This window comes from Dasypus novemcinctus, chromosome 13, assembly GCF_030445035.2.
Source record: "Dasypus novemcinctus isolate mDasNov1 chromosome 13, mDasNov1.1.hap2, whole genome shotgun sequence".
Classification (NCBI taxonomy): Eukaryota; Metazoa; Chordata; class Mammalia; order Cingulata; family Dasypodidae; genus Dasypus; species Dasypus novemcinctus.
This window is the reverse complement of record NC_080685.1, coordinates 20,218,185-20,230,615: the sequence shown is the minus strand read 5'-3', so window position 1 is coordinate 20,230,615 and position 12,431 is coordinate 20,218,185.

The following is a 12,431-nucleotide window of genomic DNA, read 5'->3' as shown; positions in this document are numbered from 1 at the left end:
AACAGCATGGTATTGGCACAAGGAGGGACACACTGACCAATGGAACTGAATTGAGAGTTCTGATATAGATCCTCATATATACAGTCATCTAATATTCGATAAAGCCACCAAACCCTCTCAACTGGGAGAGAATGACCTCTTCAACAAATAGAGCCTGGAGAACTGGATATCCATATGTAAAAGAATGAAAGAGGATTACCAACTCACACCTTATACAAAAATCAACTCAAGATAGATCAAAGACCTAAATATAAGACCCAAGACCATAAAGACTTTGGAAAGCCATGTAGGGAAAAATCTATAGGAACTTGTAATAGGAAATGGCTTCATGTACTTCATACCAAAAGCACGAGCAGCAAAAGAACAAATAGATAAATGGGACTTCCTCAAAATTAAAGCCTTCTGCATTTATAAACCCATTTATAAAATGGGAAAAAGATTTAAACAGACACTTCTCCAAAGAAGAAATACATATGGCTAAAAAGCACATGAAAAAACGGTCCAAATCTCTAGCTATTAGGGAAATGCAATCAAAACTACAATGAGATACCATCTTACTCCCATATGATTGGCAGCTATGAAAAAAACAGAAGACTACAAATGCGGGAGAGGATGTGGAGGAATGGGAACACTCATCCACTGCTGGTGGGAATGCAGAAGGATCCAGACATTGTGGAGGACAGTTTGGCAGTTTCTCAAAAAACTAGCTATAGATGTGCCATATGACCCTGCAATTCCACTGCTGGGTGTTTACCCAGTAGAACTGAAAACAGGGACACAAACCAATATATGCACACCATTGTTCATAGCAGCATTGTTCAATATTGCCAAAAATCGGAATCAACCCAAATGCCCATCAACAGATGAATGGATAAATAAAATGTAGTATATACATACAATAGAATACTACTCAGCTTTAAGAATGAATACACTACAAACACATGTGATAACATGGGTGAATCTTGAGAACTTTATGTTGAGTGAAGTAACCCAGGCATTGAAGGACAAATACTACATGACCTCAATGATATGAAATAAGTAAACCAAGCTGCCTCGGAGAGCTAGTGACTGGATGATAGGCTTAAAGGAAATTGGGGGGTAGAGGAAGGATGCAAGCTGACACCTACATGGGTGAAATCTATGATAAGCTGGAGGTAAGTATTTGTACAAGGAAGGAATAAAATGGGGGCATAGGTTACCTTTGGGTGGGCTTTGTGGGCTTGAGGGGGGCTAGGGATGGGAGGAAGGGTAATATTGCCCATGAAATTGGGGGGAGGGTGGGGACAACATATGATCATAGGAGATTGTCAGGTATTTGGTTGAGAGTATAATGCTGAGAAAACTTTTTCAAAAATATAAGAAATTAACCTGTTTAAGATGCTTAAAGGGGATAATCCGATGCAGGACAGGCTTCTTGGGAGTGTGTGAGTGCTCATTTTGCCATAGTGGGTTATATCATTGGATAGAGACCCATATAATGAGAGTCACGGTATACCCACATCCTGGGGAGGACTGATGTTCTCAAATAGAGGGAATTGTATCTCTCGAGAGAAATGGTGGCTCCCAATGCATTAGGGCAGTTGAGCATATCAAGCCCTCAACACTGTTGCAAGTATCTCTGAACATGACCTTTCAAGAAATGAAGATTGACTGTCACTGTGGGCACTGAGGGGAGGGGGAAAGAGGTATTGAATAGGTGGAATCAATGTAACTGTGTGGGCAATAGAAGTGTTCACAAGATTACGCAAGGATGCATATAAGACATGTTAAATTACTCCAAAAATGTATAGGGGCTGTTAGGCTAAAATATAAATCATAATGTAAAACATAAGATAGCTAAAACTTTAGAAAATTGTATAGTCTAAAATATAAACCACAATGTAAACCCAAATGTTACCTTGTTTGAAAGCTATTGTCTCAATATCTGTACATCAGTTTCAGTAAATATAGTATGAACATATAAAAATTATTGCTGTTGAAGGGAAAAGGATTTTATGTTGGATGTGTAGGAGTACTGTATATTGTATATATAAACTACTGAGATCTAAAACTTCTGTGAAGATAAGCTTAATAATTAGGGAAAAAAAAGAAAAAGAAAGGATGTAGACATTGAGGAAAAGACAGAAGAAGTTGCCTTGCCAATTTGCATACAGGGCAACACTTATTGCAGTGATGAAAGGCAAAACATCAAAAACAAAGCTTTTGCAATTTTTAATTTTTTGATATCCCAATTTATTTTTACCTTAATTTTTCTAAATTAATATGTATTCTATATCTAACTTTTAAACTCATCACTATATTCCATTTTACTATTACTGGAACCTGGCAATATATTGCGCCTCATTTTTGAAGAAGTTTTGGATCACACAGAGGTTCAACAATGGCAGGGGAGGAATACTGGTGTGGGATGTTATTAACAGGGGACACATGGTTGGCAGGGAGTTCTACAGGGCATATATCCAGGGTACATAAAAATGTTTGGATATTTTCATAGTGGTTACAATTAAAAACAACAACTGAGGGAGTGCTGAGTTCCTAGGCAGGGGAGCTCTATCACAGTCCCTAAAGGAACAGCAACAATCCCCCAAGTGCAATGACAAAGACGAAAAAAAAAGGAAGGTCCAACAATGAGCCCTTGATACTAATGACTATGCTTGTGAGCCTGTGCACCTGAAATAAGAACAAGGCCTAGAGCTGCAGGGTGCCTAAGAGTTACCTCCTGAGAGCCTCCGTATTGCTCAAATGTGGCCAGACTCAGCATGTAAATGAGTTGCCTTCCCCCCAGCATGGAACATGACTCCCAGGGATGAGCCTCCCTGGTGCCGAGGGATTACTACCAAGCACCAGCCGATGATGTAACTAGAAAATGACCTTGAGTAAAAGGGTCAACTCGGACCAGCAGAATATCTCAGTCTACATATAATACCAGGAATTAAAAATGCTTTTTGACCTGAATAAAAGGGGGAAATGGAAAGGACAAATGAGTTTATATGGCTATGAGTCTCCAAAAAGAGCCAGGAGGTTATCAGAGGGGCTGCCCTTATGCACACCTGAGCAGAGTCCCAGAGACAGATAAAAGTAAATGCAACCCCAGGTATTGGTTCTTCAGAGGGTTGCAGAGACCCACAGTTTCTATGGTCATGGCTGATGGAGTTCAATGCCATGTCATTTGGCCCTACTTTAGAGTTTGTGTTTCTGTGTGATGGAGCTGGACTCAAATGTGATCTTTGTTCACAAGCCTCTTCTGTTACTCTTACCAGAACTGTAGTTGGTGCTGAGATTTAATGTATACCCAGGGGACCTGAATCTCTGGACTGACCATGTGATAGCCATGCCCTGGGCCTCAAAAGACTTGCAGCTCCTACACTCTGGTGTATTGGACTTACCCCACTCATCTAACATGGAGGTGAAGAAGGTCAACCACCACACCAGGGAGCCAAGAGTGCCTACAACTGAAAGCAGGAGAATCGCATCCAGCATCCATATGGAATCTAAGCCCCCTCTTGATATAGATGGGGAGTGGACATGGCCATTCTAGGGTCCACAGGCTAGAGGAATAGAGAATGGATTAGAGTGGACTTACTGATATTCTATTCATGAACTATTGTGATTAGTAATCAAAGAAAATGTGGCATTGGTGTGGAGAAAGTGGCCATGGTGGCTGCTGGGGGTAGGGAGTGGGAGGAAGAGATGTGATGTGGGGGCATTTTCGGGGGTTGGAGTTGTCCTGGGTGGTGCTGCAGAGACAGTTATCGGACATTGTATGTCCTCCCATGGCCCACTGGGTGGACTGTGGGAGAGTGTGGGCTTTAATGTGGACCATTGACCATGAGGTGCAGCGATGCTCAGAGATGTATTCACCAAATGCAGTGACTGTCTCATGATGATTGAGGAGGTTGTTGTTATGGGCGGAGGAGTGCGGTAAGGGGGATATATGGGGACCTCATTTTTTTTAATGTAACATTAAAAAAATAAAGAGAAAAAATTTTTAAGTTTTTTTTCATTATTTTTTATTATCCCAAATATTTTTTATTTTATTTTGTGTTCTTAAAACTATCATTTTTTCATTTTCTTATTAATAGTATTTGGCTATTTTATTGGCTTTATTTTTTAAGAAGTTTTGGATCACAAGAAGGGTTAAAACTGTAGCAGGGAAGGATCATTGGTGTGGGGTGTCAGTGCTGAGAGATACATGGGAGGAAGCCCTTAGGCATACCTATAAGAAATAGAAATCTGTTCATATGTTTATGGGCCATTGTCATGGTGGGAGGAGATTCACATAATAACTAAAGGAATATAAAATTCCCTTCCTGGGGAGACCTCCCACATTCTCTAATTGGATAACCAAGAATCCCCTGGGTACAGGGGCAATGACTAGTGAAGGAGGGTGGTCCATTGATGGGCTCTTGGTATTGATGACTGTGCACATGAACCTTAGTCTTGTGATTGAAAATTAGCCTACTATTATATGGTGCTTAATGTTGCTTCTTGGGAGCCTCCTTGTTGCTCAAATGTGGCTTCTCTCTAAGCTGAGCTCAAAATATAAATACATTACCTTCCCCCCAGAATGGGACATGACTGCTGGGGATAAGACTCCCTGTCACCAAGGGTTTAATACCAAGCATCAAGTAGCAATATAACTGGAAAAAGACCTTGACCAAAAGGGGGAAAAATTAAAGACAAATGAGTTTATATGCCTAACAGACTTCAAAGTGAGTCAGGAGGTCATTCCAGAGGTTATGATTACGAACATCTCAGCAGGATCTCTTTGGCTGCCAAAATAGATACTACCCCAAATAGTGGGGCTCCTGAAGGTTCTGGAGACATCTAGACATTACAGTCAGGGCAGATAGCTCAGGAGTTTAGTGCTTTGCCAGTGGGCCCTACTTTGGAATTTATGCTACCCAGAGTAACAGAGTTGGATCAGTTGTGGTTCCCTTACAAATGGCTCTTCTGTCTTTCTATTTAAACCTATCATTTGTACTTGAGTTGGTAGGCGTATGTCCAACAGACTTAAATCTTTGGGCTGTCCATGTGCTAGATGGAACCTGAATCTCAACGGATTTGGAACACATACTCTCCAGTTCATGGGCCCCAACCAGGACAACTAACATGGAGGTGAAAATGGACGACTACCATATCAAGGGACCGAGAGAGTCTGCAACTACAAGCAAGAGAATCCCATCCATTAGGCCTATGGCATCACAGCCCCCTCTCAAATAGAGGTGGAGTGGAGATCACCATCCCAGAATCCTCAGGATTAGAGAATGTATGATGGACTAAAGTATACTTACTGGTATTCTACTACAGACAAATATTTTAATTCTAGCAAAGGAAGAAATTATATCATTGATGTGGAGGCAGTGGCCACTGGATGTTCTGAGGGCAGGGATAGGTTAAAACAGGTGTTATATGGAGGCATATTGGGGACTTGGGAATTTTCCAGAAAGACATTGCAATCACAGAAACAGGACATTATAAATCTTGCCATAACCTACAGAATTGGGTGGGAGAGATTTTAAACTACCATGTAAACTTTAATCCATGCTTAGTGGTAATGCTATGAAATGTGTTCATCAGTTGCAATAAATGTACTGCACTAATGAAGGATGTTGTTAATGTGGGAAAATGTGGGAGGTGTGGGGAGCAGGGCATATGGGAATCCCCTATATTTTTTATGTGACATTTGTATAATCTAAGTTTCTTTAAAAATATATAAATAAATATATATATTATGAAATTTTAAAAATGATTAGGTTCCTTTAAGAGTTGAGTGATTAAAGATGTTATATTTTGTAAGGTTTTAGCTGCTGTTTGGTAACTGCTATAGCTGATTGGTCCACCAAGTGATTGCCACTACCTTGATTCTTATAATTGTTTTATTTAAATCAATTTTATTGATAATTAGTATTAATAATAAAGCATACAATCTATCCAAAGTGTAAAATCAGTGGTATTTGGTATAATCACATAGTTGTGCATTCATCACTTTAGTCATTATTAAGGCATTTTCATTATTCCAAAAATAATAATAATAAACATACAAAAAAGCCTGATGAGGCCTGCTTTGTACAGGCATGGCACACAGCTCTCAAGGAAAAGCATGAGAGTAGCTTCAACTCCCATGCATTCAATTTTTTGTATTTAAATATAGAGCTGTGGGAATACACATTCCTGAAGTTTTGGGAGAACCCCAGCATTCCTGTGATTTATAGGCCACTTTCACTCAACATTGTCACGTAATACAAATTCTGTTTTCTTAGTTACTATTCATGCTTTAAAATATCTGCCAATGATCTAAGGCTGATCGTGCAGAAGCAGATAATCCTTTCATTTTGGTTTTATTCTCACAGGAGGGAACAGGTTATTTCTGAGAGTACAGAAAATCCCTGAGTATAGTGAGTTTATTTTGATTCAGACTTACTCTAGGTTACTAAACTTGAGAAATGAATAACACTGGGATGGATATAAACAAGAGAATATAATGTACAATGCACATATGGGCAAAATCTGTAAGTTGGAAGGGTGTAGTTGTGCAGTGGGTGAGAGTGACAGTGGTGCAGTGATGTCATTGGGTTGGATGGTGCTATTCTGTGAGGGTAATAGGGTGGGAATGTTGGGTTGGACTATCCATGGAACTGGGGGGAGGTCAGGGGAAGAAGCAGGTGAACTCGGGGGACTTGCAGGTCTGTGGTTAAAACTACAATGTTGGGAATGTTTTCTGGCAAATATGGCAGGGGAGGATTACTGGTGTAGGGTATTGGACCTAGTGGGGGCTTGTGTATATGGGACAAGGCACACCTGGGGCAGCCTTCTGTGGAACATGTAAGCATTCATCTTGTCATAGTGTGTTATATCAGTACGTGGAGACCCATACAATAAACAAGAAATATCAAACTCCTATCCTGGAGTGTCCTGCTGTGGTCTCAGTTAGAGGGACAGACCAATATATCAAGCCCTCAATATTATCACAAGTAACTATGAATCTAATTCTTCAAGAATTGAGACTTAGTGGTTGCCATAGGTTCTAAGGGGAGTGGAGAGGGAGAATAGAATTGATGGAATGTAGGGCATTTTTAGGATATTAGAATTGTTTGATATGATCTTGCAAAGATGGATACAGGTCACTTGAAATTTCATCAAAACCTATAAAATTGTACCATCCAAAATGTAAACCATTGACCATGTTTAGTAGCAATGCTTCAATATTTGTACACCAATTGTGAGAAATGTATCACTTGCTTGTAAAATGTTATTAATAGGAAAGAGGGGTAAAGGGGGAGGGTGTTGGGTATATGGGAATCCCCTATATTCTCTATGTGACTTTTTTGTATTCTAAAGCTTTCTTGAAAATGAAATGATTAATACACTAGAGAATATATGGAAGAAAATGTCACATATACTACATATACTACAGCACAACTTATAATGATACAAGTCATAATATCTAAATTTTTTTATTTCAAATTTTTAAAAATATTTTTGTACTTTAATGGATGTTTTTAAAATTATTATTTCATTTTCTTATTAGTTTTATTTGGTTACATCATTGAATTCATTTTTGGAAAGGTTTTGGTTCACAGAAGGGTCACAACAGTGGCAGGGGAGGATCACTGGTGAGGGGTGTCAGTGATGTGGGATACATGGGAAGAGGTTAACCAAGGGCATGCCTCTATGGCATATGAATATGTTCAAGTGTTCCTGGGGCATTGTCTTGGTGGGTGGAGATTCACACAATAACCAGAAGAACACTGAATTCTCATCCTGGAGAGATTCTGCTACGTTTTCTAACAGGACAGCAAGAGTCCCCGAGTACAAGGGCAGTGCCTAGTAAAGGAAGACAGTCAATTATGCCAGGCTCTTGATATTGATGATTGTACTTATGAACATTTTCTTGTGAAATTGAAACTTAGTGTAGTATTATATACTGCCTAAGAGTTACCTTTTGAAAGCCTCCTTGTTGCTCAAATGTGGCCTCTACTAAGCCAAACTCAGCATATGAATGCACTACCTTCCCCTGGCATGGGACATGGCTCCCCAGGATAATACTCAATACTCCCTGGCACCAAGGGATTATTACCAAGGTCCAACTAGCCATGCATCTGGAAAAAGACATTCACTAAAAGGGGGAAATGGTAAATACAAATGAGTTTTTATGGGCTAAGAGATTTCAAAGTGAGTCAGGAGGTCATTCCAGAGATTACGCTTATGCAAGTCTCCTTAAGAGCTCATTGGCTGCCCCAGTAAACAGTGCCTCACACTAGAGGGGCTCCTGAGGGGTCTAGAGACATCCAGAAATGATAAGCAGGGTACATAGCTCAGGATTTCAACACCCTGTCAGTGGACATTTCTTTGAAATATTTCTTCCCCAGTCTAACAGAGTTAGACTCATTTATATGTTCTCCACACATAGGTCTTCTCCCTCTTTTATTTGAACCTATAATTAGCACCACACTTGATAAATATATTTCAAAGAGACTTAAATCTTTGATCCATCCATGTGCCAGTTGAGCCCTGAGACTCAGCATGGTTGCAACACCTACTCTTCAGGTCACCCAGGATGATTATCAAGGAGATGATGATGGACAACACCCATCCCAAAGAACAGAGTGTGTCTGCAACTTCAAGCAAGGTATTTCTATCCATCTGCCCTATGGAATCTATGATCCCTCTCAATTAGAAGCAAAGTGGGCATCACCATCCCCAAATCCTCAAGACTGGGGAATGAACAATGGACTAAAGTTCACTTGTTATTCTACTGTAGGCTTATTATTCTAGCAATGGAATAACTCTTATCATTGATATAAAGGCAGTGGCCACCAGAGTTTCTGAGGCATGGGAGATGAAAGAAGAGGTGTAATATGGGGGCATCTTTGGGACACTGGAGTTGTTCTGCATGACATCACAGTGATGGAATACAGGCCATTGTATATTTTGTCATCACTGACAAAATTGTGTGGGACAGAGTGTAAACTATAATGTAAACCTTATATCATGGTTAGTAGTAATGCCTCAATATGTGTTCATCAATTGTCACAAATGTACCCCACTAATGAAGGATGTTGTTAATATGGGAAAAGGGGGGGAGGGGAGAAGGGCATATGGGAATCCCTTATATTTTTTATGAACCATGTTATCTAAATTTTCTTTAAAAATAAAAGCAATATTTTTTTATAAAAAGAGGCTATGATTCTTAAGTTACCTGTGGGCCACTGAGTCTTCTCCTTCTTCCTCCTTATGATCATGATTTTCTGCAAATAAATTTGCACAGGGACAGTAACATTAAACAGTTCCTTACTTGTACATTATAAATCCAGGGTACTATCTAAATACATGGTACAGTAATCTAGGTTTGAACATGGAGATTGTGAAAGGAATATTCAGGAAAATTTAGGTTGTCTTGTGATATGTGAACAGGTTTGTTTGACCAAGCTATCAGGCAGACATGTTCATAACTGGGATGATCATCAATGTCCTCATTCCTGAGTCTGAGCAAACAGGTAAACGTGTTTTTTTCCCCAGAGATCATGGGGAGCTTGACTCTGTGCTTTCTAGTTGTTTTACCACAAGATATAGCCTCTGCCCAATCAGAGATCCTGATGGTTCTCGGTCTAGATGAGAGTATCTACATTTACTAGACTGGTGATTGGAATCTCCAAACATCCAAATGGAATAGATTGGTTGGTGCCACATAGACGATAGGATCTATAACAATGCATGGGGAAGGGGACAAGTTCATTTCCAAGGCTGGCCTTCAGGGGAAGCTCCTGACACAGGCCATAGTCTAGGTACTTAATTTCTGATATTTTCTAGTGAGGATAGAATGGGGCCCAGATACAAGGAATCATGGAATTAGCATCCCCAAAATGAGAGTCAAGACTGCCAACCTCCTTGAGACAGGCATATGTACTCTAGGGATGTTTTCCCTGGATGAATATTACCATTTCTGGAGAGAAAGATGCCCCATATATAAAGAGGAGCTCCTGCCGACACTGGCTGTACACATGAGGACGTGGTGGCTGAGAGTTGGTCTTGGCTCCTTCACACTCCCCACTCCAGGCTGCCTTGTGAGCTCCACCCAGCACTGGCCCAGAAGTTTAAGTCATAGGTGACAAAGGAACAGTACAAAGAAGCCTGACCCAGCTGATGTCTGTTCCACCCATCCTTGTCCAGGGCTCTGCTCACTATCCAAGGCCATTGTTGTCGGGACAAAGTGGAATCTTGTCCAACTGGAATGTAGCAGTCATCTCAGGTTCTGGATCTGCTCCATGGGCTAAAGAAGTGGCCAAGCTTGGGCCCAGCAGACCCAGCTCTGGCTCTTGGGGCACCCAAAGGCCTCTGTGCTGGAACCCATGATCCTAAAATCAAACCTGTCAACCCCCTGATGAACTAAGAAACATGATTTCATATTTAAATTATTTTCTCAGTGTGTCCATTTCCAACATGCCTCCAAGTGAAATAAACCTCAGGATCTAGGATTCAGTGGACACAGCCACTTCCTTTTACCCAAGGCCTGAGGTCACAGTTGGTGAAGGACTTGCAGGGTCACTGGGGTCCTCCACAGCAAGGGGCAGAGTTGTAACAAGGAGGGCTCCCCAGGATGGTGCACCCCAGACTCAGTCATCCCTAAGGGTCTACAGTTTCCCTGCAGACTAGAAACCCACCTGGGTCCCTGGAAATCTCTGAAGCAGAAAGGGGAAATCACTACTGAAGTGGGCTTTTATAGGGAATCAATAAATGTATCTGGAAAATGGCAGAAAAAATGCTGCCCCCTAGATGGGGCCATTCAGAATGAGATTTACTCTGGAAACCAGGAGAAACCCGACATTCTCCAGGGACATTATCATTGGGCCTTCTGGGGGGAGGGGTATTACTGGGTGAGATGATGGATCAAAACAGCAAACAGCTGGGACTCCTCCCAAGCCAGTAGCAAAGGGGCAGAATTAGTGGTTTAAAAAGCAAGTGAACAATTGGAAAGAATCAAACAAAAAACTCAAAATAAAAAAGAATAAAAATGCTGTAACATTAAAAAAAACAAACAAAAACAAAAACAAGTGGAAAGCCAATTAGTCTTCTTGCATTTGCCCTATCCCAGTACCTGTCCCTGCACCATTCTGGCCTTCTTCATCACCACCTGGCTCAATACGAAAGTAAACCTGGGGATTAACAATCTACAATGGGGAACTGTATTCTATAAATCAGCCCTCTCTATCACTTTTCAACCCCTTCCTCTCGCTGGGACCCATGATCTGTTATTTTCTCCCATTTCTCTCCCCTCCCTACCTTAATAAATTACTGGCCTAATCAACACGGCTTGCTCTTGAAATTCATTTCTTGCAGTTTACTCAGGAGCCTAGACAAAATCCAGAAACACTACTATTTCTGTCCAGCACACATTTAGTATAGAGAATGGCTCCCTGGGCTGCTAGAGTAAGATTCGTTTCCTTGCATTAGAGGGACAGGGTCCACTGAGATTTGAACTCAGATTGCTGGATTCACAGTCCAAAGTAATAGACCATGAAAACACCCACAAAACCTCCTTCCCTGATGCTTTGGTGGTGTGTGAGTTCTTCCTGGCCGGTCCTATTCCCAAGGACTTGCTTCTAGGGCACTTCCTTTCCTGGTCAGACAGGGCCTGCATGGGGCTCATCTGTCAAGGGAAGTGGCCCCTGACTGACATTGTCTCTGCCACTTTCTTCAGGCTTGTGTCTCAGGGAATGAGATAAAATCCATATGAGGCTTAGGAACAGGGAAGAGCTTTCCAGCCCTCCAACAAAATTACATGCTCTGTCTCAGTTTATAGGAGTTCCCTCCCCCACCTCAAAAAAAAACCTGTTGCTTTTCATTTCTTTGTGATTTTCCTCTTCCCAGTGCCCAAGAAGGGCTGATGATTGGAAAGTGACTTGGGACTTACTGGGACATGCCTCACCTAAGCCAATGGTCATATCCAAAGAAAACCAACCCATAGATCTTTTTGGACCTGAAGGAAGTCTCATGCAACCCCTGGCATTCAGCATCTCTCTTGATGCCTTTCTGTCCTCCTGGCAAAGTCTGGAGTCTTCGGTGCCATGTGTCTTGGGGGCGCTGCCAACTTCCAGCCCCTGGACCTCCAGCAGACTCTAGGTTTCAGGACAGGCCTTTCCCACTTAGAGCAGGATGTGGAGAGCTGCCAGGTCCTAAGGGTCAAACTACAAAGCACTGCTGGCCTTAGTTGGGGAGAGGGTCCTCTATTATGATTGGGACTGGAATGGAAACTGCTACAGCCCTAACACAGGTCCCTACTCATACCATGATCACAGCTGGAACCAGTGTGGTTGGGTGTAAGTTATCATTGATGGAAGTAGACATTTTCTTCTGGGCTTTTTCCTCAGTGACTAGAGTGGCATCTCCATCTCTCTGTCTCTGCCTTCAGATCTCCTAGGTAACCCTCC